A 27931-nucleotide genomic window follows, 5' to 3' on the forward strand; every position below is an offset into this window, starting at 1 on the left:
TGACCTCCTGATCCGCCCGCCTCAGCCTCCCAAAGTGCTGGGATTACAGGCATGAGCAACCACACCCAGCTCTAGTGGGCCTTTAAACCTTGGACTCTCAGAGCTAACAGAGACCTTTGATATTCTCTAACTTTACCTCCTCAGGAAATGCAAGCCCAAGGAGAAGAGGTGGCTTGTTCAGAATCAAAGAACAAGTTAGGGACTCAATCAAGGTAAAAATACAGGGCTCCTGACAACTAGTCAGGCTAGCACTTCCCCAAGAGGAAACAACCCCAGGCACTCAAAGTACCCTAGGTTGAGATGATATTAGGAAGATTCAAACTGTCAAATTCAATTTCCTAAGATCTGTTCCACAACAGATAAGCAGATCTTACTCCAGAGACCACTGATTGAAGGGCATTCTGGTCCCAGAACCACGGAGAATTCAAATATGAGGTGGAAAACTCAAAAAAAAAAAAAAAGCTAAACTCTCTGGAGAGCAGAAGTCTGGGGGAAAACCAAACCAAACCCGTTCTCCTATTGCTACCCAGAGACACTGTCAACGTTTTGAGCTCATGGGGAAAGTGTGGGCTTTTCACATTGTCAATGTCTATGCTAAGTGAGTAAGGCAGCCTGAAACCTCTCGCTCCTAGATCCCATAGTCCCCACTCCCCTTCTGGCTGGAAATCTGTGCTGTGACCAGAGGAACCAGAAGCAGGGTGAGAACACTTAGTGGACTGGGTCCTAAGATCAAAGGCTGGTCTCGTGGCAGTAATGACAGTTCCTAGGGGGACTGTGATGTCACTATATTTTACTCCTCCCTGGGGTGGGGGCTGGCTGTCAGCATGAGGCCCAAGTCACCACTTTGAGATGTGGGAGGTGGGTGCAGGGCCAGGACCCAGGACCTTGGAGATGTCAGCCCAAAGACCCCAGGGAGGTCAGGCGTGGGGCAGCAGAAGGTAAAGACTGAGTATGGAGCAGGGAGCCCCAGAAGTCACCCACCCAAAGTCACCCTGGGGTGACTGGTGAGGGCAGAGGCTGGGCTGCTGAGGGGGAGGGGCTGGCTGACAAGATTTTGGTTGGGGGAGCCCAGAGGCACCAGGTGGGGCCCAGCCCAGTGTGCCTCAGGAGTGGCACAGACTCTGGCAGCAGTCCTGCCATCGGAGGGAGCCTGGGACGGGGGGCCACAACCTGGTGCATTTTACCTTTTTCTTGGCCATGGCCAATTTGCTCTGTCAGGTTTCCTCTGATATCACAGGGCAGGAAGAGGTGGAGATGGGGCCACATCAGCGTGATCCCAGTGACAACTACTAAACACTTCTAGTAGCCTACCACACAGCTGTGCGACTGAGCCAGAGGAGATGTAAACAAGATCGCACTAGAATGCATAATAGGGGTATGGCCTTGAGGCTCCAAGCCCATTGGTCTATGAGAAAGATGAAAGGGAAAGGAGGCATGGCCAGGCAGCAGCATGTCCAGAGGGACCTGTGGCCTCACAAGGAAAGCTGCTCATGCAACCGCTGTTTCCGCCCACTCTGGGAGAGAGGCAGGGCCAGCTTTCATTTTAAAAACTTTAAAACTTTAAAAAATAAACTTTAAAAGAAAAGTCTATGTACTTTATATATGTGTGTGTCTATATGTGTGTGTATCTATGTGTTCCTCTGGAGCTGTCTTCATTATCCAGCTTCTGTGGCCAGGCCTATGATTTTGGCCTTTATTTTTCATCTTCAAATGGAGAAGAATTACCAGTATTCCATCAATTGAGGTACAAATCCTGTAAAAATGGAAAAATCCATAGCATGCTTGATGATTAATGAAGCAGACTACATTATCCAACATTCCAATGAGATAAAATAATCACAATGATTTCTCTTTTTTGGAAAAAGTTTCTCTTATTCTCCTACATTATTGTTAAGATTTTTTTTTACACAAGAAACATGTCTAATATCTTTAAAAACACAAAGCTTTTGGACTGGGCATAGTGGCTCATGTCTGTAATTCCAGCACTTTAGGACGCTGAGGCAAGTAGATCATCTGAGGTTAGGAGTTCAAGATCAGCCTGGCTGACATGGTGAAACCCTGTCTCTACTAAATATACAAAAAATAGCCAGGTGTGGTGGGGTGGGCATCTGTAATACCAGCTATATGGGAGGCTGAGGCAGGAGAATCGCTTGAACCTGGGCAGCAGAGGTTGCAGTGAACCGAGATCACACCACTGCACTTCAGCCTGGGTGATAGAGCAAGACTCCATCTCACAAAAATAAATAAATAAATAAATAAATAAATAAATAAATAAATAAATAACCAAAGCTTTCAATTTAATAAGCATTCAAAGCTCCTTAACAGTTTAAAGCAAATACAGGGCCCTTCTGAAGTAAGGCTAAATGCTAAGTGATAGGGGAGAGCAAAAGGACATAAATAACTCCTACTCTCATGGGGTTAATCACTAAATCCTATTTTTCTAGAATCACCTGGAATCTCTAAACCTTGCAAATGAATCTGAATTTCTCACTCAATACTTGGCTATGACTTACAATCATGAAAACCAAGAATTGTGTTATGTCATTGTGTATTGCTTGTTATCTGAATTCCACACTAGGTTGGGATCAATGGTTGAAGCTTTCATGATTTGATCCATAACCTGTGTGCTTCTTATCCTGGACCAAACTAAACTTTTTTCTAGAGTTCTACAATTTGTAGTTAGTTAGTATACAAGAGTGATTCTCAAAAATGTAGTCTCTGGACCAGCAGCACCTAAGAACTTTTTACAAATGCAAATTATCAGGCCCCACTCTAGACCTGATGAATCAGAAACTCTGGAGTAGGGCCCAGCAATCTGTGCTTCAATAAATCCTCCAGGTGTTCAAGATTCTCTGGCATACGGCAGGTAGAAAAATGTGTTTCCTTCTGTAGGTCCAAAGCCAGGGATGCTATATGTTCTGTCTTGATATGAAACAATGACATGCAATTAAAAGACATAAATCTCCTTCCTACTTCCACCCTCCATCCAATGTGTTAAATTAGAGTTAAATTTTTATGAGTTAAATTAGAAAACAAGTGGCAATCAGCGATTTAGTCTAAAAAGTGTATTTACAGGTAACAGTTCTCATCCAGCCTGATCTCACACAATACCATTTACATCCTCTTACATCTAAAGTTTTAGAAAAGGATCTTCACAATGTAAGTCTCAGGCACACTAGGAGTTCTATAATAAAAGATCAAGTAGAACTGAATGTCCAAACTTATTAGAGAAAAAAAATGGAATCATTGGTTATATTTTCAAATTCCATTCAACACAAAATTAAAAGTTTTGAAATTTTTTCACTGTCGTAATTCTAATTTAATAGAATTTAACCAGAATACTCCATTCTTTCAAAGCCTCTAGCCAGGCAAAATTTTACTCTATTACTTCTTGCTTTCAGTGGATACAAAGGAGAGTCCTGGTAGGCACATTTTGTATACCTGCAAAGATGCAGAACAGTTCCATCTGTTCAATATTAAAACACAAGCCCTGTAAACCTTAGATGGTAAGTGTAATACTTCAGCACTAGGACCAAAGCCTCAAATGTGAAAAGATACCAAGAACACCACTAGCAAACAAAAGTAAACTCTCAACCAGGAGCAGTAGTTCACACCTGTAATCCCAGCACTTTGGCAAGCCAAGGTGGGAGGATTACTTGAACTCAGAAGTTCAAGACCAGCCTGGGCAACATAGCAAATTCATATCTCTACAGAAAATTTTTAAAATTAGCAGAGCATGGTGGCACACACCTGTAGTCCTAGCTACTTGGGAGGCTGAGGCGGGAAAATCGCTTGAGCCCAAGAGCTTGAGGCTGCAGTAGCTATGACCATGCCACTGCACTCCAGTCTAGGTGAAAGAGGGAGACCTAGATAATTACATTCTGTCCTGCTCCTGTTTACACTAAAATCACTAAGTTAAAATGCTTTCATTCAGCAGGATAAAAATTAAGTAAAAAGTGACTTTGGAGTTTGGCTAGCAAAAAACAAAGAAAGAAAAATAAAGCAAAATGACAAATTACTTACTGGGAGAAAGTTTTTGTAACTTCAATGACACATAAAAGGTTTGTATCCTTAGCTTACAAAGAAATCTTTATAGTTACTCAGAAAAAGACAAATGATAAAAAAAAAGATAAAATATTTTATAATTTTATAAAATTACTCAGAAAAAAACAAATGATTTCCAACAGAAAGTGGGCAATGGAGAAACCGGCACTTCCTACAAAAATAAAAATGGCCAGTAAGCACATAAAAAAGATCCAAAAGCACTAGAAACCAAAGAAATGTAATGAAAACAATATTTTCTGCTTAAAGACCAGCAAAGATGACAGATGGAAGGAGGAAACTGGAGCTCTGTCACTGTTGGTGGGAGTATAAACTGAACCAATTTTCCTGCAGGATAATTTGAAAATTTCTATTAAAATCCCTAAAACTGTTTTATACTATTTTCCTCCAGAAATTCTACTTCTATGAAATCAGTCCAAAAATGCTTGCTCAAGTCCATTAAAATGTATATATAAAGTTCATTTTAAAGCACTTATGAATTTCAGTTGGCATAAAGTTGAAACAATGACCTTTAGTTTTAAGTTGGTAACAAAAATAAATTCTCTATATATCACTTACTCCTTTCAGAAAAACAACCCAATACTTACCTCTATAGAAAATGTTTCTTCTGGATTTACCCAAATAACATAATAAATTCTCATTATTTTATTGCTTTTTAAAATTATTTATTTATTCATTTTTTTGAGACGGAGTCTCGCTCTGTCGCCCAGGAATGCAGTGGCGCAATCTTGGCTCAATGAAACCTCCACCTCCCGGGTTCAAGCGATTCTCCTACCTCAGCCTCCTGAGTAGATGGTATTACAGGTACATGCCACCATGCCCAGCTAATTTTTTCTACTTTGAGTAGAGACGGGGTTTCACTGTGTTAGCAAGGATGCTCTTGATCTCCTGACCTCGTGATCCACCCACCTCAGCCTCCCAAAGTGTTGGGATTACAGGCGTGAGCCACAGCACCTGGCCTATTGTTATTTTTTTAAAAAGACTAAAACATATTATATTACAGACACCACTGACTCAGTATGTCAAAAGGCTTAAGATTGAATTAGATCATCTGCTGAACTTTAAACTTAGTACTTACCTCTATTTGTAGATGAAGTTTGAAGCCACTGTTTGGCTTTGAGGGAAGTATGAGGCAAATTTTTCAGCCTTTGTGAAACTGTTGAAAAATAAGGAATTGTAATATTTGCCTGGAAGTACAAGATAAAGGCTATGGCTTCTGACACAAACTTGAAAATTTATCAAAGAGTAGAAACCATAAGGTGCAAATATGTTAGAATCCTAGAAGCAAGAGACCCCGTTCTCCACAAAAAGAAAAAAAAAAGTCAAAAAGAAACAAAAAAGTGATGCTTAGTGCATTAAGTTGGAAAGAAAAGGGGATGGAACATAAACTTTTAAAAATAGTTTCTTATAGATGAGAAAATCTCCAATGTGTCAACTGGTCAAAATAGCAAAGAGAAAACATACCACCAGCAAACATGCTACAGATGCAAAGAATACAAAGATAAAAGTGATAAACACAGCGCATAGTATAGAATAAAGTAAGTGCAGCACTTGTCCAATGCAAAAAAGCAGATTTTGGCAAAGCAGTTATTGTTAGTTGAATTACCCTAATGTGAAACCATAATCTCCAGACTACTCGAAAAGGAGAAGAAAACTCAGAACCAAGCAGGTCCTCAGAAAGTCACAATCTAGTAGCTTCACTATGTTCAGTATCCTGTAGCGTACAACTAATTTTTTATCTAGGCTTTGAACATATGTATGTAGGTAGAGGGTTGTATGTAATATTGGTGTGGGTTGAGGGGTCTGGAGGAGTCAGACCATCTGCCTTTTAAAGTTTTCAATGAGGAAAGCTAAGCTTTCTTCCAAACTCCCAATCTATTAACTGCACTGAAACTCAAAATTAGCAGGTAAGCAGCAGCCCAGGGCTATCCAGAGATAAAGCGGTTCCAATTTCTCCAATATACAGTTACTATAGCTCTGACGGACTGATGAGTCTCACACCTACCAGTGCAGTCATCTATTTAAGTGCCTCCAAAATATTTTAGTTACTCTATTGATTTGAAAGTCAGACTTCACATACCTCTAGGATTTATGTGCAAAAAAGAGCTCTCATCACTATAAATCTAGCCAGACTGCATAAACATTATTGGGGGTGATAAAGGGATACTTGACATATTATCAGAAAGAATTAAGATTTCTCAGCCAGGTGTGGTGGCTTACGACTATAATACCAGCACTTACAGGCCTTTGGGAGGCCAAGGCAGGAGGATTCGCTTGAGCCCAGGAGTTTGAGACTACCCTGGGCAAAACATGGAGACTCTGTCTCCACAAAAAAATATAAAAATAAACAAATAAGCCAGCTGTGGTGGTGTGCCTGTGGTCCCAGCTATTCAGGGGGCTGAGGTGGGAAGAGTGCTTGAGCCCAGGAGGCTGTAGTGAGCCATGATTGCATCACTGCACTCCATCCAGCATGGTCGATGGAACAAGGCTCTGTCTTAAAAAAAAAATTCTGTCCGCTGTATTGCTTAATTCTATAAAAACTTGAAAACTATTCTTTTCTCACAGATAATACACTTTTTAAAAAGTAACAAATGTATTTGATTACAAATTTTATAGCACTCCAAACATTACTGTAGCTAAATAACATTGGATACCACCTTAACTTAAATATTGCCAGGCAGACAAGCAAAAAATTATCCATATCTAAAAACTCAATTTTTTAATGGGTTATCTTATTTCTACTGCACAAAAATACAGGTTACTATCAGAGTATTTTTTGTTTTGTTTTGAGACGGAATCTCACTTTGTCATCCAGGCTGGAGTGCAGTGGCGCAATCTCAGCTCACTGCAACCTCTACCTCCTGAGTTCAAGCGATTCTCCTGCCTCAGCCTCCTGAGTAGCTGGGACTACAGGCACATGCTACCACCACACCTGGCTAATTTTTGTATTTTTAATAGAGACGGGTTTCACCATGTTGGCCAGGCTGGTCTCGAACTCCTGACCTCATGATCTGCCTGCCTTGGTCTCCCAAAGTGCTGGGATTATAGGCGTGAGCCACCACATCTGGCCTTGGAGTATTTTTCATCTACATATTTATTCATATATGTTTTCAACCATTTATATTTTTATTCATCCACTCACTCACTCGTTCCCATTTTTTTGTTTTTTCATTCACTCAAATAGTTTAGTATCTGCTTTACTCCAGGTACTGTTTTAGGTATAATGTATTCAGTAGGCAACTAGGTGGATACAGTTCCTACTCTCATGAAACTAATATTCTAGGAAAGGGGAAAAAGACAATGAGGCAGTGAAATATAGGGCCTGCCAGATAGTAATAGTTGCAAAGGAGAAAATTAAGTAGAAAAGAGGGACAGGAAGTAGGAGATTTAAGTTGCAATTATAACTAGGGCGATCAGAAAATATTTCCCTAAGATGACATTTGCACAAAGATCTGAAGGAAGATAGGAAGTCAGTTATGCAGATATGTGGAGAAAGCATTCCAGATGGAAAGAACAGCAATTGTAAAGGTTACTGAGATAGGAGCATGCCTTGTAGGTTTGAAGAACAGAACCTAGGCCGGTTGTTGGAGTAGAATAAATGAGCGCAAAAGGTAACCAACTGAACATACAGTGGCAGTTCACAATATCTATTAACCATTAAAACAATTTTTAATAAAGATTCAATATCAAATACTATCTATAATAAATACTTCTGGAAAGATCCTATTTGAATTAATAGGTACGGTGACTCCAAGGGACCCTACCCTACCCTACCCTACCCTACCCTAACGGACACACCTATTACGTGTGTCATAATAACAACAGCATCTACAGACAAACAAAAACTGTGCATTGAGAATCTGAAGAATAAGATTACACACAGAACCAGGTCATAAACTCTAAATGTGCCTGATACAGAAAGAATGAAATGAATGATTTTCCCAAAATGCCACAGTCATATAATATTACTCAAATAACAAAAATCCAATGTTATTCTGAATTATCAATCTTAATTTGATGAGTTTTCTAAAGACAAAATCTTTTTTTTTTTTTTTTTTTTGAGGTAGAGTCTCGCTCTGTTGCCCAAGCTGGAGTGCAGTGGCGCAATCTCGGCTCACTGCAGTGGTGCAATCTCGGCTCACTGCAACCTCCGCCTCCTGGATTCAAGCAATTCTCCTGCCTGGCTAATTTTTGTATTTTTAGTAGTGACAGGGTCTCACCATGTTGGCCAGGCTGGTCTCAAACTCATGACCTAGTGATCCACCCACCTCGGCCTCCCAAAGTGCTGGGATTATAGGCATGAGCCACTGCACCTGGCCCTGATCATTTATATTAACTATACAGTTTTTTAAAATCAATATTTCCATAAAGGGGATCATGACTTCCAAGTGTTTTATTTCCCAAAAAATTTTGAGCCATTGGACTAGACAGTCATTTATTTCTTGTAACATTTATTAAATAATTTGCCAAGCCTTTATGTTTTAAGTCCCACAAAGGAAATGCAAGCCCCAATTAGGACTTATGCTTCTAGAAATACCTACTAATAAAGTGTCTCCCACATCACTGGTGGTTAACAGATGGCAGTAGAGAGAATGACAGACAACAGGAAGTGTGTTGATACCTTTGTTTCCTTCAGGGGTTGGCTCCTTCTTTTCTTCCTGTACTATGGACTCCTCTAGGTCCTTAGGGGTTGGGTCTAAAAATTCCCACTTTTCATTGGCATAAAACACAGACCTCTGACTATCATTATGTCCATTCCCAGGATGGAAAGAAGACATCAAATTTCTATTGGGAAAAATGATACGTGTTATTAACAAAAACAAAGTAAAACAAAACGTAATCTTATGTATATAAGATTGGCAAAAATTAAAATAATATCTGATAATATCAAATGTTGGTGAGAATATGGAGAAATTGGGATTCTTATACACTGCTGGTGGGAGTATAAATTGATAATATTACCATGGAGAGTAACTCAGCAAGGTACTGCTAAGTTGGAGAGGTGCCTGCCCCTAACACCCAGTATTTCCTAAAATAAATCCTTACATACGTGCATAAGGAGACACAAACAAGAACATTCACTGCAACACTGTTCACATTACAAAAAAAAAAAAAAGGTACAACAACCTAAACAATTATCAACAGGAGAATAAACTGTGGCATATTCATATAGTCAACTACTATACAGCACTTAAAATGAACTCATTCATTCAACAAATGTTGATTGAGCCTACAACATGCCAGACACTATCTAGATGCTTGGAATATCCTAGTGAACAAAACACAGCAAGATTATTGTTCTTGTGGAATGCACATTTCAGCTAAAGCTATCTGTATCATAGGGATAAATATTTTTTAAATGCTGAATCAAAAGTGAAAGAAAATGTAAGAATTATAGGTACAGCATGATACTGTTTTATGTCTTCAGATAATACTGTTAATAGAGACTATTTATAGATACATACATATGTAGTAAAACTATTTTTTAAAATCCACACATGAATGACAATAATCAAATACAGAATATTGGCTACCTCTGTAAAGGGAAAGAAGAATAGGATTAATAAGAGAGGATTTGGCTGGGCACGGGAGTTCACGCCTGTAATCCCAGCACTGTGGGAGGCTGAGGTGGGAAGATCACTTGAGGTCAGGAGTTTGAGACCATCCTGGCCAACATGGTGAAACCCTATCTCTACTAAAAATACAAAAATTAGCCATGTGTGGTGGCGCATGCCTGTAATCCAAGCTACTAGGGAGGCTGAGATGGGAGAATTGCTTGAACCTGGGAGATGGAGACTGCAGTGAGCCGAGACTGCACCAATGCACTCCAGCCTGGGCAACAGGATGAGACTCTGTCTGGAAAAAAAAAAGAGGATTTTAATTGTATCTGTAATGTCTTGTTTTTAAAAATGCAGTGGAAAAATGACAAAACTATAAAAATGAGTCATGGCTGAGTAATCAATATACTTGCCTGTGTGATAAAAATATTTCATTAAAAGTTTTAAAAACTAGGTTGGGATTTCTGTTTCCAGTGAAGACGGAATAACAGGAACTAGATTTACCTTCCGCCGTGAAAACTAAAGAACTGAAAAAAGTATAGAAACTGTGGTTTTCAGTCATTGGCCATCAGGCAGCAAAAGACAGTGATCCTGAGAGAGAGAAAGCCAATGAGGTAAGCCCACCTTACTGTCCGGGGACAGTTTCCAGGCCAGGGTGCAGGCAAGGGGCACCTAGGAGGAGCCCAGCATCTCTCTGAGCTGAGAAGATAGAGTGGGGAGTCTCAAGGCAGTTGCAGCTCACAGAGCAGAGTAATAAAGAGAAGGGGGCTGCACAAAGGGAGTGTTGCAGAGATCTTAGATGGTCCCCCAAATCTTCAACTGAGTACTGATCAGGGCTTGCATGTAAGAAAGCTATCTGAGAACAGAGAAAGAACCCCCTGCGAGAAGCAAAGGAAACAATCCCCGAGCCTCACACACGACCGGAAATAGTGCCTAGTCTCACCAGACAGAGTGGAAAACCTCATAATTCACAGGGCATCCAAAAGAGTACTCAGAAAGGCTACCAACAATATCCCTAAAGCCTACTCTCATCTTACCTAGCAAAGCTTAAAAGCAAACTTCAAAAGGATCAAACTGTTTCTGAGTAATTTAAATGCATCCAAGAACAAAGCTCAAGAATATTTGTAGCAACACCAAAAAATCCAGCACACAAAAAGGTAAAATTCAAAATAGCTGGTATCCAATTTTAAAAATGACCAGGCACGCAAGAAGTGGGAAGTATAACTCATAATGAGGAAAACAATCAATCAATAGAAACAGGCCAGAAACAACAAATGATAACATTAGCAGACAGGGACTCTAAAAGTTCTAACTGTATTCTTCGTGTTCTCAGAGCTACAAAAAAAAAAAAAAAAATGAACATCTTAGAGACATGGAAGACATTTTTTTAAAAACAGATTTAAATCGAATTTTCAAAGATAAAACTACAATGCCTATGATGAAAAATATGCTAAATAGGAGTAAGAGCAGACTAGACATTGTAGAAGGAAAGACTAGTGAATTTGATGAACCTGCAATAGAAATGACCTAAAATGAAACAGAAAAAAAGACAAAAGAAACAAAGGAAGGAAGGAAGGATGGATGGACAAATGAGCCAGTCACTGAAGGAGAGGAGAAAGGGAGGAGATGGAATAAAAGTATATGAAGAAATAATGACCAAAAAATTTTCCAAATTTGATGAAAACTATAAACTCACAGATCAAAGAAGCTCAACAAACTTCAAGCACAAGAATCATGAAGAAAACTGTATCAAGGCATATGATAACCAAATTGCTTAATATAAATAATATTTAAAGTTGTAAGTATAACCTTAATTTGCAAAAGAAATAAAGGAATAGTCAAATTTTAAAAGTTAAACTGTCAAAAGATGAAGAGACATCTTAAATTAATTCATTTGAGCAGTCAGTAAGTGGAGTGGTGAGGAAGAGACATGCTCACATGAACCACCTACTTATATGCACACACACACATATGCTTATATCCTCTTACTTCATAGAGCCGTACTTATTGAATACTACTCAGCAATAAAAGGGATGAAATACGAAAACACCAAACAATATAAATAAGTCTCCAAAAGGTTAAGTGAAAGAAGACACACAGGCCGGGCGCAATGGCTCACGCCTGTAATCCCAGCACTTTGGGAAGCCGAGGCAGGTGGATCACGAGGTCAGGAGATCGAGACCATCCTGGCTAACATGGTGAAATCCCGTCTCTACTAAAAAATACAAAAAAATTAGCCGAGCATGGTGGCGGGTGCCTGTAATCCCAGCTACTGGGGAGGCTGAGGCAGGAGAATGGTGTGAACCCGGGAGGCAGAGCTTGCAGTGAGCCGAGATTGCACCACTGCACTCAAGCCTGGGTGACAGAGCGAGACTCCATCTCAAAAAAGAAAAAAAAAAAAAAGAAAAAAAAAAGAAGACACACAGGAGACTACATAGAGTAGGATTCCATTTATATAAAATTTTTTGTAAGTCAAAGCTATAATGACAGAAAGCAGATCAGAGGCTGCCCAGGGCCAGGGATTAAGGGAAGGGATCAACTGCAAAAGAGTGTGAAGGCATTTTTAAAGGTGATGGAAATGTTCTATTTATCTTGATTGTGGAGGTGTTTACATCAATGTGTATAATTTCTAAAATTCATCAGCCTATTCACCTAAAATAAGTGAACGTATTGGAGGTAAATTATACCTCAATGAAGTTACTAATATAAACATGCAAATAAACACAGAAGAGGAAGAAATGAATAATGTGGTGTTTTCTGAGGTAGATTAAACGTAAGGAGGGAAAAGGTGGTTTCATCTCTAGTTTGAATCAGGCAGATGATATTCTCATGTAAAATAGTCATTTCTCAATGTGTGTGGTTTTTTGTTTTTGTTTTTGTTTTTTTGAGATGGAGTTTTCAGTCTTGTTGCCCAGGCTGGAGTGCAGTGGTGCGATCTTGGCTCACTGCAACCTCCACCTCGTGGGTTCAAGTGATTCTCCTGCCTCAGCCTCCCCAGTAGCTGGGATTACAGGCGCCTGCCACCACTCCCAGCTAATTTTTGTATTTCTAGTAGAGACAGGGTTTCGCCATGTTGGCCAGGCTGGTCTCAAACTCCTGACCTCGTGATCTGCCTGCCTTGGCCTCCCAAAGTGCCGGGATTACAGGCATGAGCCACCGCACCCCGCCCCTCAATGTGTTTTTTAAAGCATATCGTGTTTCCTTTTTACTTGTACTTTAAACATTCAGAAGAATGCAGAGAAATTATATAACACACTTATGTTCTCATCACACTGTTACAACATATGAATGTATAACCTTCTGCTAATTGCTTTAACAAAGAGTCACTGTTTAGAACTCATATTCACGTTCTCATGGCTTATTTACTTAGGACCAAGAGGGAGCTAGTCAACAACATAAAGCATCTTGCACATGCTATTTATTTCCTAAGTCTCTTCCAGAGCCTGGCATTGTGCCACACATCTTCATAAAACACTGCATAAAAGGATTCTAGTCAATTCCCATGGAACCTAATGAGCAAGATACTGTATAAAGTCTGATTTTATAAAAATTATAAAAAAATTATAAAAGTGTAGAGAAAGCTATTTCAAAGTAGCTGCTCAGGAAGAAAACTCTCACAAATGCTTACTTTACGTTTGCTCGTTTTTTTGACACGCTGCTGGACTCAGTGTACCATGACGTTTCAGTGGCCCTGCCTACGTCAAGGATCTCACAACAGCCTTCTCTTAGGTAGTATGTGACTACTAACACCATCAATTTTAGGAATTCAATTCTCCTTGCCACTTGCCCTAGCCATCAAACTGTGCTCCTTGGCTCTGCTTCCTAAGGGGGAATGCAGGAAAGAGGAGTAAGAACAGGGACACCCCACATGGCCTGGGGAGGAAGAACAGCAATTTCAATGACTTAGAACTGCCACACACCCTCCTTCCTCCCACAGCGGTTCTGTGTTTCCAGCCTGTCGCAAGCCGACTCACACAAAGCTGTGCTCTAACCTGCTGGGGGTGCGGTGCCACTTGCCAAGCCCTGGGTAACAGAGAAATGGAATCAGGCTCAAAGTGAAAGCCTCCTGAAACTGAAACACTATATAGCCAATTCCTGTTTTAGCTCTTATGTGGCGAAACCCAATTCGGGGACTGTGCAACAAGGGGGTCATTAGGGTGCAGACTTTTCAGACACACTCACCCCATCTGCTCTGGCCCACAGAGGCCTCGGTGGTAACCATGTGACCTGCCTGTGTATTCTACTGTGGAGCTCACAGCTGGTTTAAATGAGGCTATTTTTTAAGCTGGTGTTAGAGTCTGTTCTATGGCAGTATCTGCTGCTTAAATATCCCAATCTCATTTGACAGATCTTTGAGAGGGCCTTCTGTGTTCTCCCAGGCATTGTTCTAGGTGCCCACCTATAAACACTCAGCTGCTCTGAAATAGAAAGTGCCAGCAAGCAGCAAAACAGCACCTTGGTAGAGGCTGTGTTCAGCCTGAGCTTTTTTTAAACAAATACCAGCAATCGGTGTCATCGTTAAGAAAACTGCTTTCTAAGCTTACATATTTCAGATGGAAGTCTGAACAGTTTAAAAATGTCTTAACTAAAACAGTAATAATTTTTTTGACATGCATTTTTTGACATGCATTTGAATTCTGATAACCAGCTAGAATTTACGAGTTGACAGAATTGTTGGGAAATGTTCCATCAAATCTCTTCCGAGTTAACTCCTCCACAAACTGCCTGCACAGCCACATTTTAGGCAACACCACAACCTCTTCAGCGGTGGGATGACAGGGCCGAGGCAGAGGGTTTGCACTTGCCAGGACTTCGTGCACAGGAGGGAGGTAGGCTACCACTGCTGCCAGCTCCCTCCCTCCCTCCAGACTACAAGCCCTGTTGAGGGAAACAAAAGTTGGCGGTGCAGGGAGGAGGTTGTTGGGGGGGTTTCCTCTGTAGCCATCCCAATAAAGTTGACTCAGTATTTCCTCCTCCACAAATTAATTCCTCAGATATATTCTCACAAGGACACAGATATATATATATATACATACATACATATATACACACATACATATATACACACACAAGGATACCAGAAAAATGCTATTTGAAATGACAAAAAAAAGTAGAAACAAGCAGACGTCCATGGCTAGGAAACTGGTTAAATTAGGGCACATTCATATAACTGAACTCTGTTAGAACAACAGCTCTAATAAAGACTAACAAGTTAAGACATTCCAGATAAGTGCCTATATAATGCCCCAGTTCAAAGGGGCATGGCAAGTGGCCCTACACTCCCCACCATTGCTAACCCCTCCTGACTCACCTGCAGGTAAGAGCACAGCTTTGGCACAAGTGGGCCTCATGACATGGTAAATATAGAGCAACTGTGTCTGAAGGAAGAGTGAGTGGAATTCTAAGTCACTGAAATAGCTATACACTAAAACAGTGGATACTGTATGATCTTTCTGTGTAGATCACATATACACTGAGCAAACTTCAGGGTGCATACATAACCGATTTCAGTTCTAGTGGTGACTTCTGGGAAGTGGACTTAGAAGGACTTTCACTTTTAACTGTGCACCCCTCAGGAATGGCTGATTTTTCAGGGTGCATACATAACCAATTTCAGTTCTAGTGGTGACTTCTGGGAAGTGGACTTAGAAGGACTTTCACTTTTAACTGTGCACCCCTCAGGAATGGCTGATTTTTCTTTTTATGTGCATGCATGCCTTTTATAATGAAGTACAAACACACAACTAAGAAGGCAGGCCAAATGGGGAATCTGTCAGGTGGCAGGCCTGCAAGCCAGAGGTCACTTGCTATGGTTTGAACGTCCCCTCCAAAACTCATGTTGAAATGTAGTTGTCACTGTGATAGTATTAAGAGGTGGAACCATTAAGAGGTGATTAGGCCATGAAGGCTCAGTTCTCACGAATGGATTAACGCTGTTATCTCAGGTGTAGGCCTAGATTCAACTGCGGAAGAGGAGATGGCAATGTGGCCAGGGAAGCAGAGATTACAGCAAGCCAGCCACAGACCAAGGAATGCCAGCAGCTACCAGAAGCTGGAAGAGGCCCGGAACTGACTCTGCCCTGGAGCCTCCAAAGAAACCAGTCCTGTCGACACCTGAACTTAGGCCTAGTGAAGCTGATTTTGAACTTTTGGCCTCCCAAACTATCAGAGAATTAATATGTGTTGTTTTAAATCATCAAGTTTATGGTAACTTGTTACAACAGCCAGAGCAAATTAATACAATCACTCTCTAATAAGCTATTGCCCTTCAAACCAAGGACTTTCAGAGGCTGCTTTCTGCTGTGGTCCAGGCTTCAGTTGGCATTCAAGTCTGGAGCATTAATGTCAAAAGTTAGAATATATTTACTTCTGATATGATGTCTTTTGATCCTGAGGATCTGGGAGGGTGTCATCACAAAGAACCTTTCCAAAATATTCTAGACATTTACCTGGACAGATGAGTACATCATCCTTCCAATTCTAACACATTAGAGCAAACACCTAATAAAACATGCACGGCCTCAAATAAACCAAACATCTAAGAAACAATACTCTTGTTGTAGAACTTTCAGACAGGTACAGCTCCACTGGTTCCCTACTGCCCAAAGGGCAGACACCCCCACCCCTTCACCCTGGGCTCCCTGGCCTCCTCAGCTCCTCTTCTATCCTCACCCCCTTAAGCACCCTATGCACCTGGCACGAGAATCCATGCCACTTGTGAGACACACCCTGTTCTGACTTCCTTGCCTCTGCACAGGTGTCCTTGAACTTGCATTTCCCTTTGGCCAGTCCCTCTCCATCTCTCAAGCCCTTTAAGTCAAAACTCATCTTCACAGCAAAACCATCACTAGCCTTTCCCAAAACCCACACTGCAAAGAATAAGCCATTTCTTCCTGGTGCACCCAGGGAGGCTGTGACATGCTGGGTTCAGCCTTGAACTGCACCCTATGGCACCTGTGGCAGAGGACTCACAGGCCTTGCCTGCCTGTCTTCCTGAGAACCCTTCAAACTGTTGAAGGCAAGGAGGGACAGCCTCTTACCCAAGGGAACAACCTCAGCCCCATCCCACAGTCGGGGGGAGAGGAAAAGGCAGTGGGGGGGAGAGGAAAATGCAGCGGGGAGGGAGAGAGCGCCAGCTGCACAGCCAGGCAGTCCTGCAGAATGGGCTTCTCTAAACTTGAGTGGTGACCCACTGGCAGCCAGGATATCAAATTAAGAAGATATGAAGTCAGTTTTGAGGGGACAAGCATTTTTTTCAGTATTAAAAGAGAAAATAGTACTTAGCTTTACTATATGTAGCAGTGACATTTTTCTTTCAGTTTTATGTACATACCGACAGTATACATTTACATACAAACGTGTATTATCTGCTGTCGGTTCCCAGTCAAAAAAGTGAACAACACTGTGTCCTAAGGTAACGTCCTTCCCAGTGTGTCCAGAATTGGTTCCTTCTAGTGGGTTCTTAGTCTCGCCGACTTCAAGAATGAAGCTGCGGACCTTTGCAGTGAGTGTTGCAGCTCTTAAAGGTGGCACGGACCCAAAGAGTGAGCAGCAGCAAGATTTATGATGAAGAGTGAAAGAACAAAGCTTCCACAGCGTGGAAGGGGACCCGAGCAGGTTGCCACTGCTGGGTGGGGTGGCCAGCTTTTATTCCCTTATTTGTCCCCGCCCACATCCTGCTCATTGGTCCATTTTACAGAGTGCTGATTGGTCCATTTTACAGAGTGCTGATTGATCCATTTTACAGAGTGCTGACTGGTGCGTTTACAATCCTTTAGCTAGACATAGAGCACCGATTGGTGCGTTTGTACAGAGTGCTGATTGGTGCATTTACAATCCTTTAGCTAGACATAGAGTGCTGATTGGTGCATTTTTACAGAGTGCTGATTGTTGCATTTATAATCCTTTAGCTAGACACAGAGTGCTGACTGGTGTGTTTACAATCTTCTAGCTAGACAGAAAAGTTCTCCAAGTCCCTACTCGACCCAGGAAGTCCAGCTGGCTTCACCTCTCACCAGGAGGCCAAACAAAAAGGACAGTGCTGAGAGGAACCATCGTCCTGCTAGGGAAGGGAGTGTGGCACAAAGGCAGGTGGGTGTGGTCAGACCCCCCCCTGCCACGGGTGTGCAGGGCAGAGGATGATGAGCCCCAAGCAGCAGAAGCAGGAGCAGTAGAGCAACTCTGCCCCTGAAAGGGTCTGGAGCCTTCCCTCATCACTCTTCCTCAAGTCAGTGCTGGACACCCACCATGTGCCAGGCTGTGAGAGGCACTGGGGTAAACCAGAGACAAGACAGACAGCGTCCCTGCCCCATGGAGCTCCCAGCCTTGCAAGGGAGCTAGACCACAGATGAGTACACAAAGAAATACAGTAACTACAGGCAGTGGTAAGGGCTGTGAAGGAGAAGCATGGCAGTGCGGAGTGGGAGGAACAGGGAAGGCTTCTCTGAAGAACGAGCAGAAGTAACCAGAGAAGAGAGAGCCCGCCCTGCAAAGAGACAGCCTGAGGCAGGGCCTGTCGGGAAGACGACACATCTGAAGACCTGCAAGGAGTCAAGTGGGCCTGCAACAGAGGAAATGACAGGAGTCAGACCCCATGGGACCCTGAAGGCCATGTTCAGCAGCACAGCCTTCGGCCTAAAGCAATGAGAAGCCTCTGAAAGGCTGAGGCAGTAGATTGAATTGATTCAGGTCCCTTAGAATTGGGTCCCTGCAACAGGTGGACCCAGGACCAGCAGAGAATGCAGACAGGTGCCCCTCCTCAGCCCCCAACTCTAAATACAACAGAAGACATGGCCCAATTGCTCCCTTGGTGGCCCTGGACAAGACAGGCTGAAGTTCCCTGAGCCTCAGCTTCCCATGCTGAGTCATGGTGAAAGGCCTCTGAGTCTACAGACTGAAGCCACTGCTCCTCTCATGACTGCAGTGATTTCCATGGACAGTGTCATGCAACGGCGGCTCTTCTGATACGTGGGGCCCTGGGAGCGTGTGAACTGATCGAAACCAAGAGGACTGATGGGACACAACTGCTAAGCACAACCTCATGCTCTTGGGAGCTATCAAAGAAGACCAGGCACCAATGCAGCAACACACACACATAGCCCGGCCAACTTCCTGCAACTGCCGAAACTCCACGGGCCCAAAAGCAAGTCGCCTTCCTTCCTGCTTCCTTCTCCAGAAGGCCTGGCTTTAAAAATGTCAATGTGAGGCAGCAGCATGGTGACTACATGCCTTGTCTTTCTTGGCAGACAAAGCCATGCCTTCCAACAAGGAAAATTACAAATACCACGTTACGGCTCCTGGACAGGAACAACTTCCCCCAATTCACCAAACATCTGGGTGCCTGCTTTGGGCTGGTTTGGGCCCTCTGCTGCAAACGGGAGCCGAAGAGACAAGTCACTGTCACGACTTTACAGTCCTAGACACTAAAACCATAATAGACTCTTGGGAACCTCCGCCATGCTCACAGATAACTCTTTCTACCAGGCCTGAGTGGGTCAAGAATGAAGCAAAAACTAAGAGTCAGAGCAGGGCCAACTGCAGGGCCCGCAGAAGACCTATGGGGAGGGAGGACTGGAAGGAAGAGCACACCTTCCCGGCCAGCTCAGCTCTCACAACTGCCCTTGAGAAAGGCACCCTGTCCACTCGACCCAAGGAAGTGGAGACACACTTCACCTACTAGCTCAAAAGAGTCAGAGGGGCAGCAGTGGCAGCAATGCCAGCAGGCCTGGGGTGTGTAGCCACCATTTACAGAGCACTTACAATAAGTCAGGCAGTGTGCTAGGCATTTCTTATTTGTAACCTTAACAACACTCTCACCGATCCAGAGGGGGAGAGGCTTACACACACACACACACACACACACACACACACACACTCCAAGAGGATATGAGGGCTTAAAGCTTGGGTTAGGCAACAAGCATCTGGCATCCTCTAAGCATGAAAGGCACAGTAGTGAACTACACTGACAAAATCTCCTCCTAGGAGGTGATGCTGTAGTAGGACACAACAGCAGATGCTCAAAGACTAGATCAGGGAGCAAAACCATCCTGAATCTCTAGCCGTCTGAGGGCCCCCTGTGCTGATTGGTGAGCTACTGCCTACTGGACAATCATGAAAGCCACAGTCTCCCTAGGGATCCTCTCAGCTCCTTGCCCCTCACATGGTCTCACACATCCGAGTGCCCAGGATGTTTACTGAACGGAGCACTCCAGGCAGAGTATTTCACAGAACACTAGTTAGAAGCCACTAACTAGTCATGACTACCTAGTTTACTATTGCCACAATACATTCATTCTGTGAAAACAAATGAAACCCAGCTGAGGGCTAGCCTGATACGATATAGGTAAACACCCAATCAAATGTCATTAAGACCCCACTACATAAATACCAGAACTGAAAATTGCTAATGAAAATGCCTTTCCCTCTCCCAATCTGAGATACAATGGCAGGGTCCTTTTCTTTCTTTAGAGGAAGGGGGTGTTACTGTTTGTATTTTGTTCTGACTGGAGGTGGGAAGTCTGCACCCCAGTGCCTCAAAGGTAAAAGCATCTGACCAAGGAGACCTGTCTACCCTCATCAGATGCCGCAGTGAGGTGGGAGCTGGTACACCTCTACCCCGAATGCATCTGACCCCTCCTTTCATTTCTCAAGAAATTGTTATCTCCATGGCGGAAGGAAACTGACAATGTGCATACGAGCAAAGCAAGTGCAGCAGGAGAGAAGTCAATGCCAGGGGCCATTAGGAATCCTTCAGGAAAGGAAGTCCACTGGGGTGGGGCTTCCAGCCACACATACCTGCCAAAGCGAGCTTCATCCATCACAGCACCCCCAACTCAGAAACAATTAAGAAGCAACTGCTCCAAATAGGTTCAGCTTTGCATTTATCTACTTTTAAATCTGTTTGCCAGTACATAACATATAAATACTTCAACCCTTCATACACAAACAAGATAATCCTCCAACCTAGTTAAATAAAAATACTAAGCATGACCAAACCATCAGTGCCACGGTCTGAATGTCTGTGTCCCCGCAAAATTCCTATGTTGAGACCTAGTCCCCAAGATAATAGTAGTAAGAGTGAAGCCTTGTGGGAAGTGATTAAGTCATGAGGGCAGAGCCCTCTGGAATGAGATCAGGGTCCTTATAGAAGAGGCCAGAGTGGTAAAAGGGATTTCAGGAGAAAAATACACTTAGCTAGGTAGCTAGATACATACATACATATATATGTATGGATACATACATGGATACATACATGGATATATACATACATATATATGTATACATAGATGGAGGCCCCAGAGGGAACTTGTCTGTCCCTTCTGCTGTGAGAACACCGCTAGAAGGCATCATCTCTAAAACAGAGAGTGAGCCCCCACCAGACACCAAATCTGCTGCTGTCTTCATCTTAGACTTCCCAGCCTCCAGAACTATGAGAAACAAATGTCTGTCGTTCATAAGCTACCTTGTCTATGGTATTTTATCACAGCAGCCCAAATAAACAAAGACAATCAATTTGGGAGAAGAAGAAGAAAGAAAAAAAACTATTTGTCAAACTCTGCTTAAAACTCTTCACTGACTCTATAGCTCTTAGGACAAAGACCAAAATCCTGCCCTGGCCCAAGCCCTGCCTCTTCCAAAAGCTATGTCCCCTTCACCCCTAGCTGCCACCACTCCTTGAGTCCCACATGCAACTAGCACCCCCACCTAAAGGCCTCTGTTTATGCCACTTCCTCTCCCTAGAACACTTTACTCCCCCTCTCCACACCCCCCAGTCAACATCAACTCGTCCTTTGTGTCTCAGCTGGAATGTCGCTTCTTCAGGAAAGTCTTTCCTAGCCCTCCCCAACCCCTAAACCACATCAAGATCCTGAACTATACATGCACTGCCTCTCTTTCCTTTCAAACTTCCTAGCACTGGTTGGTGTTTGTTATATTTTATTAATATTTGTTCCCTGGATACTGACAGCTCCACGAGGACAGGGACTATCTTGTCCAGTCATATTCCTAGTGCCTAATCACACACAGTGAGTGAGTGAGTGGGAAGCTCCTGAGGCCTTCCTAGAACGCAAGTCAGTGAACTACAGCCTGGGGTCATTTCTAGCCTCTGCCTATTTCTGTACAATCTACAAGCCAAGAATGGTTTTAACATTTTTATTTTGCTATTTTGTTTTTTTGAAACAAAAAACAGCCTGTCACCCAGGCTGGAGTACAGTGGTGCGAACACAGCTCACTGCAATCTCTACCTCTTGGGCTCAAGCAGTCCTGCCTCAGCCTCACAAGTAGCTGGGACTACAGACATTTGCCACCGCATCTAGCCAGTTTTAAAATTTTTGTAGAGATGGGGGTCTCACTTTGTTGCCCAGGTTGGCCTTGAACTCTTAGGCTCAAGTGATCCTCCCACTTTGGCCTCCCAAAGTGCTGGGAGGAGTACCGGAGTGAGCCACTGTGCCCAGCTAACATTTTTAAATGGCTGAAAACAATTAAAATAATATTTTGTGAAATGTGAAAATTACATGAGATCCAAATTTCAGAGTACATAAGTAAAAATCAGAACGCAGCTATACTCATTCTACGGTTGTTTCTGTACTACTACAGCAGAATAGTGACAGAGATGGCAGTGTGTGCAAAACCAAAATACTATGTGGTCCTTTACATAAAAAGTTTGCCCCTGCTGTAACAGTGTCCTCGAAGTCCTGACTATGGGCATGAAATACAAGAGACCTGAAAATACAGAACTGACTGTAAGTAAGCTCTCTCCTCTGGGGAAGGGTGAGTCATAACCCCCTTTCGGATTCCCAATATCTTTTCTATTCAGTGGGCATTTACTGAATGGCTGCCTCCTCTATGACATGAGGCAAAAAAGGCATGTAATACAGCTCTACATTTGGGAGTTCTGGCTGATCAGTTCTAAAGGGTCACCAAAACCAGTGCTTACTGGGTAACCATTTTCTATTCATTCATTTAACAAGTGTCTACCTGGGCACCATACGTTAGTCAGTTTAGGCTGCTATAACAAAAACAGCACAGACTGAGTGGCTTAAACAACACAAATTGACTCCTTAGCTCTGGAGACTAGAATGTCCAAAATCAAGGTGCTGGTCAATTTGGTTCCTGGCAAGGGCCCTCTTCCTGGTTTGCAAAGGAATGCCTTTTCGCTGTATCCTCATAGGTGGAGAGGGAGATCATTTCTCCAGGGTCTCATTTATAAGGGCACTAATACCATTCATGAAGGCTCCACCCTCCTGACCTAATTACCTCCCAAAGGCCCCACACTTCTAAATATCATCACACTGGGAGTTGGAGCATCAACATAGGAATTTTTCAGGAACACAAACACAAACACTGATCTATATCAAGCCTCCTTTGTGCCAGATACTGTTGCGTGAACTGAGGATACAAACAGTCCTTAGGGAGCTCACCCTCTGGTGGGTAGGAAATAGGTTGGGGACTCCCCTGCAATGAGGACTGTGTGAAAGGCAATGGAAGATGGAATGCCACTGTGGTATCACAAGCACATTACTGGACTTGCCTTGAAGGAACTTACTAATTAGAAGGCCTTGAAAAGTTTAAGTCCCCATAACTTAAAGGTTAAATAATGCTTCAAGACTGAGCAGATGCCCCAGGGTAGAACAACTTAGGAAAACCATACAGCAAAGAATGCTGGTTCACCGCATCTATTTTGTACTGAACACACTCTGATTACCCAAGCCAATAAATGTTTGTCATTAAGAGCAATTTCAACAACAGGGAATGCACACTCCCACAAAAGTGGGTTAAGAATAGGTGTACATAGCTATTCAGTTACGTGTGGCTCGGAAACCAACACACATGTCCATTTGAGCACCAAGCACCTACAAGAAGGGAGCAGAGGAAGGAAATCATTTGTTGACTGTCTGATGACACTCTCTTGCTCCAAAGACTGCAGAGATCTGGAAGAGCAAGGCTGTTTAAGCTTCACCCTCAGTGAATCACATGCTCTCCATCCCCTAAGTGCCTCAGATTCCAGTAAAGCTCCACGAGAAGCCTCCAGCACCCCTACACACAGAGAGATACGCACACAGTAGCATCAGCCTCTGCTAGGTCCTTACAACAGTTTGCAGATATGTCCAGTAAAAGGTACTATGCATCCTGGTAAAGAACTGGGCAGTAAAATGTTCCTGGTGATACTCACTGTCCAAAAAGGACAGCTATCAAATACAGTAAAAGGAAAGTCTACTATACCTTATCTGATCCAAAACAAGTAATATCCAAAGTCAAAAAAAGTAGACTTGTCAGACCAGACAATACAATTAGATATTCCACATTTTGGACACTCACTGTTCCTGGAGCCTCTACTTTCAGAGAGGGTCTGAGTCTAGCCTCATGACATCAGCAAAATTACATACCCTCTCCAGCCTCTATTACCTCATCTGTAAAATAAGGCACCAGATCAGATCCCTAAGTTTTGGAATAGAGGAGTTTACCAAGAAATTCTTGTATCAGCTTTCATTAAGACTCACATAGTAAAACATTTTGGAAAAGCCCACAAAACCACAGCTGCTCCAGAGAAGGCTCAAAGATGCTTTAAAATAAGAAAAATATATAATAATATAATAAGAAAACTGCTGATTTTTCTTTACTTTTTAACCCTCTGTGAAAAGAAATGGTATTTGTAAAATTATACACAACTAGCTGAAGTCTGAGCAGGGCTAAAACCTAACTTAAAAATCCTTAGAAATCAGGGTCTCCTCTATGGCTGGACAGCCCTAAAGGGAAACATTAAGGCTTATGGGAATCAGTTCTTGGATCTGAAAGATGAAAAGGAAGATAAATTGGTAATTTCCTTATTTACCAACATAAAGTTTTTACTTCTAGAGCTCAAAAGAAATAATGGTACAATGAAATTTATCTTTCTTAAAACACACCCCTGACCAGGCCCAGTGGCTCATGCCTGTAATCTCAGCACTTTGGGAGGCCAAGGCAGGCGGATCACCTGAGGCTGGGAGTTCGAGACCAGCCTGACCAACATGGAGAAACCCCGTCTCTACTAAAAATACAAAAATTAACTGGGCGTGGTGGTGCACACCTGTAATCCCAGCTACTCGGGAGGCTGAGGCAGGATAATTGCTTGAACCTGGGAGGCGGAGGTTGTGGTGAGCTGAGATCGTGCCATTGCACTCCAGCCTGGGCAACAAGAGTGAAACAATGTCTCAAAACAAACAAATAAACAAAAAACACCCCTACTCTAAAACCCTAATCACTTCTTTTGGAAAGCCTTGCCTGTTTCCATTTCCATTGTTGTAAATAGCCAACACTCGAGGCCTCAGGTACTATCTTACTCTGTGATCAATTTAATTTTACATGTCAAAATATTCCTCCATTGTCAGTAACTCAAAGGAAAATATTTCCTTTTCTTAAAAAAAAAGAAATACTCTGAACCTACAACAAGATGGATAGCGGCCAGGCACAGTGGCTCGTGCCTGTAATCCGAGCACTTTGGGAGGCCAAGGCAGGTGGATCATCAGAGGTCAGGAGTTTCAGACCAGCCTGATCACCATGGTGAAACCCCATGTCTACTAAAGACACAGCATTAGCCAGGCATGATGGCGCATGCCTGTAATCCCAGCTACTTAGGAGGTTGAGGCAGGAGAATCACTTGAACCCGGGAGGTGGAGGTTGCAGTGAGCCGAGATCGCGCCATTGCACTCCAGTCTAGGCAACAAGAGCAAAACTCTTGTCTCAAAAAAAAAAAAAAAAGATGGATAGCATAACACAACAAACACTGATGCACCCACCACCCAGTCCAAGAAATAAAACACTGCAAAACAACAGTGGAAGACACAAGGCAGCCCCAAGGCAGCCATTCTCAATCACATCCCCCCTCTTCCCATCAGAGGCAACCACCACCTAGAAACCAGAGCTCATCACCCCCTTGCATCTCTTCCCCTCCTGACACAGTATATATCCTTATGATCTGTAGCACTATTTTACACAATCTTCTTAACCTTTCTATAAATGGTATCATTCTGAACAGTATCAGTCTGTAACTTATTTCTTGCTCAATTTTATGTTTGTGAGAGTAATCCACATTGACACCTACAGCTCTAGTTCCTTTGTTTACTACCACATAACATTCCATTATATGAATATACTACATATTTGGCCAAAAACACTGCTTGATGTTTCATATGCCATGCAGTGCCTACTATTTTCTATACCACTATGGAAAATGTGCCAGCCATTTCCATAACATTCTCCAGAATCCTCACAACCACTAATGAGGAAGGTAAGATTCCCATTGAAGATGAGGAATGAGAAGACCAAAGAGGAACTGGGATGTGGTATAACTTGTCCAATACATGTTAGCAGCAGATTCCTGCTTCAAGTTCAAGCCCATCCAAGTCTAAAGCCATGCTCCTGACAATATGCCTTGTAACCCATATAGGGCTCTACAGTCATCTGAGAAAAATCTGAAACATGACGCTCTATTTTCTTTGTTAACAAATATCCTACAGGAAATTCACCTGACATGGGGACAGTCCATGTATACACTGAGGAAGAGCCTCTACCTTTGGCAAAGGTCTTCCACTGGGGTCTTTCCCACGTTTATACAGGCGCAAAGTAAGCCTGAGTAGGACTGCAACCCTAGCTGGCTTCCTTCGGGGAAATAGGCTGTCTGCACCCACTTACAGACAGGACAGAGGAGCCCGAGAGAACATGGGAATCAGATCCTGCTTGAATTGGCAAAAGCTGAGTCGACAAAGCTCTGAGAACATCTCCGGGGGCAGCTCCAGCTGTTAGCAGCTCTGGGGGTCCGAGGAACAGTCCTGTGCTCATAAGACCAAGAGCCTGCCTACTCTGCTCTCCGCGTGGCCAACTTTGAGAGTGCTTTCATACATCCCAGCCCAACCCTGCTGCCCTGGAGAAAGCCGAGCCTGCAGCGCCGAAGAGCAGTGAGAGAGAAGGTGGAGGTTCACAGGAACCAGGCAGGGAGCACAGCCTGGAGAAAGGATACTGGGCTCCAGGCCTGGGCCCAGATCCCTCTAGGTGCTCGAAGCAGGTGGACCCCTAGGAGGTGACAGAGTCTAGCCCGCTAAGGACTCCCAAAGAAAGGGGAGGCCTCTCAGCACCAGGACTCCTCACTCTACTCTCCTGCTTCTGCATTATTTTTCCCATTATGTCTCTTCGCTGGAGGATTAAAAGAGCCTCAAAGGAGCAAGGCCTAACTGGCTGAAGTGACCCCCTCCCACCTTTCCTGGACAAAACAAGGAGCAAGAAAAGAGGCTCTGCCACTTACCGGCTGTGTGACCTTAGCTGGAGAATCCCTGCCCACTCTTGGGGGAAATGTAGTGGAATATCTCTAAGGGTCCTGCCATTTCTGACTCTTTTTGTCTATAGTGCTAAATGCACTGTGGCTCACGTCTGGAATCCTGGGAAGATGGGTGGGGAGGATGGTTTGAGCCCAGGAGTTCGAGACTAGCCTGAGCAACATAGCGAGACCCCCATCTCCACACACACACACACACAAAACCATTTTTTAAATTAGCCAGGCGTGAGCCCGCACCTGTGGTCCCGGCTACTCGGGAGGCTCAGGTGGGAGGATCACTTGAGCCCAGGCATCGAGGTTGCAGTTAGCTGAGATCACACCACTGCACTCCAGTCTGGGCAACAGAGCGAGATCCTATGGCAAAAAGAAAAAATAAATAAAAATAAAATAAATGTACTAACATTTACTGAGCAGTTTAGAGTATAATTAGTTTAATCTCAACACCCCATGATATAGATACTACTGCTATCCCATTTTAGAGGAGGCTGAAGGGCAGAGCGGTTAACTGATGTACCGGGGTCCTAGCAGAGTTCTAAAGGAGGCCCCGGGGGCAGAAGCCTACGGTTATGAATGCTTGGGAGGGCTGCACCGGACATCCATGGGATGCTGGGGGTGAGAGGACACTAGAGAGGGGTCAGAGGGAAGGGGCAGAGGGAGATAATGGGTCAAAGTGTCTGAGGAAGGAGAACGGGCTGGGTAGCCCCAGCCACAGGGGCCTAAGCCCAGATGGAGGGGAGGAGATAGGAACGAGGACGGGATGTGGAGAAGTGGGGAAAGGCAGGCCGACGTGGGCAGGGTGCGAGGAGGCCTTGGAGAAAGGAGGGTGGATGGGGCAGGCCCCCAGGCGAGGCAAGGAGCGCCGACAGAAGCGCCCAGGCGGTTGCAGGGCGCGAGGTCCCACCTCAAGCACGGTGGCGGCTCCCGCGCTGCGCACCTGGAAGTGCGCAGGCTGCTCTGCCGCCTCGTCGGCGCGCTGGTAGCTGAAGCAGGCTTCCGCTCTGTCCAG

The 27931-nt window shown here is 43.5% G+C and overlaps 1 long non-coding RNA gene across 1 annotated transcript; it reads right to left on the reverse strand.

Moving 5' to 3' along the window:
- Window positions 1-1741: 1741 nt before the first annotated feature.
- LOC129049332 (uncharacterized) lies at window positions 1742-27916 on the reverse strand. The gene is made up of 3 exons (XR_008512371.1): window positions 27827-27916; window positions 5141-5218; window positions 1742-1753 (listed from the first exon to the last, which is right to left on the reverse strand). It is a non-coding gene; the product is annotated as an uncharacterized LOC129049332 (long non-coding RNA).
- Window positions 27917-27931: the final 15 nt, after the last annotated feature.

The sequence above is a fragment of the Pongo abelii genome, chromosome 10 (genome assembly GCF_028885655.2).
Source record: "Pongo abelii isolate AG06213 chromosome 10, NHGRI_mPonAbe1-v2.0_pri, whole genome shotgun sequence".
Classification (NCBI taxonomy): domain Eukaryota; kingdom Metazoa; phylum Chordata; class Mammalia; order Primates; family Hominidae; genus Pongo; species Pongo abelii.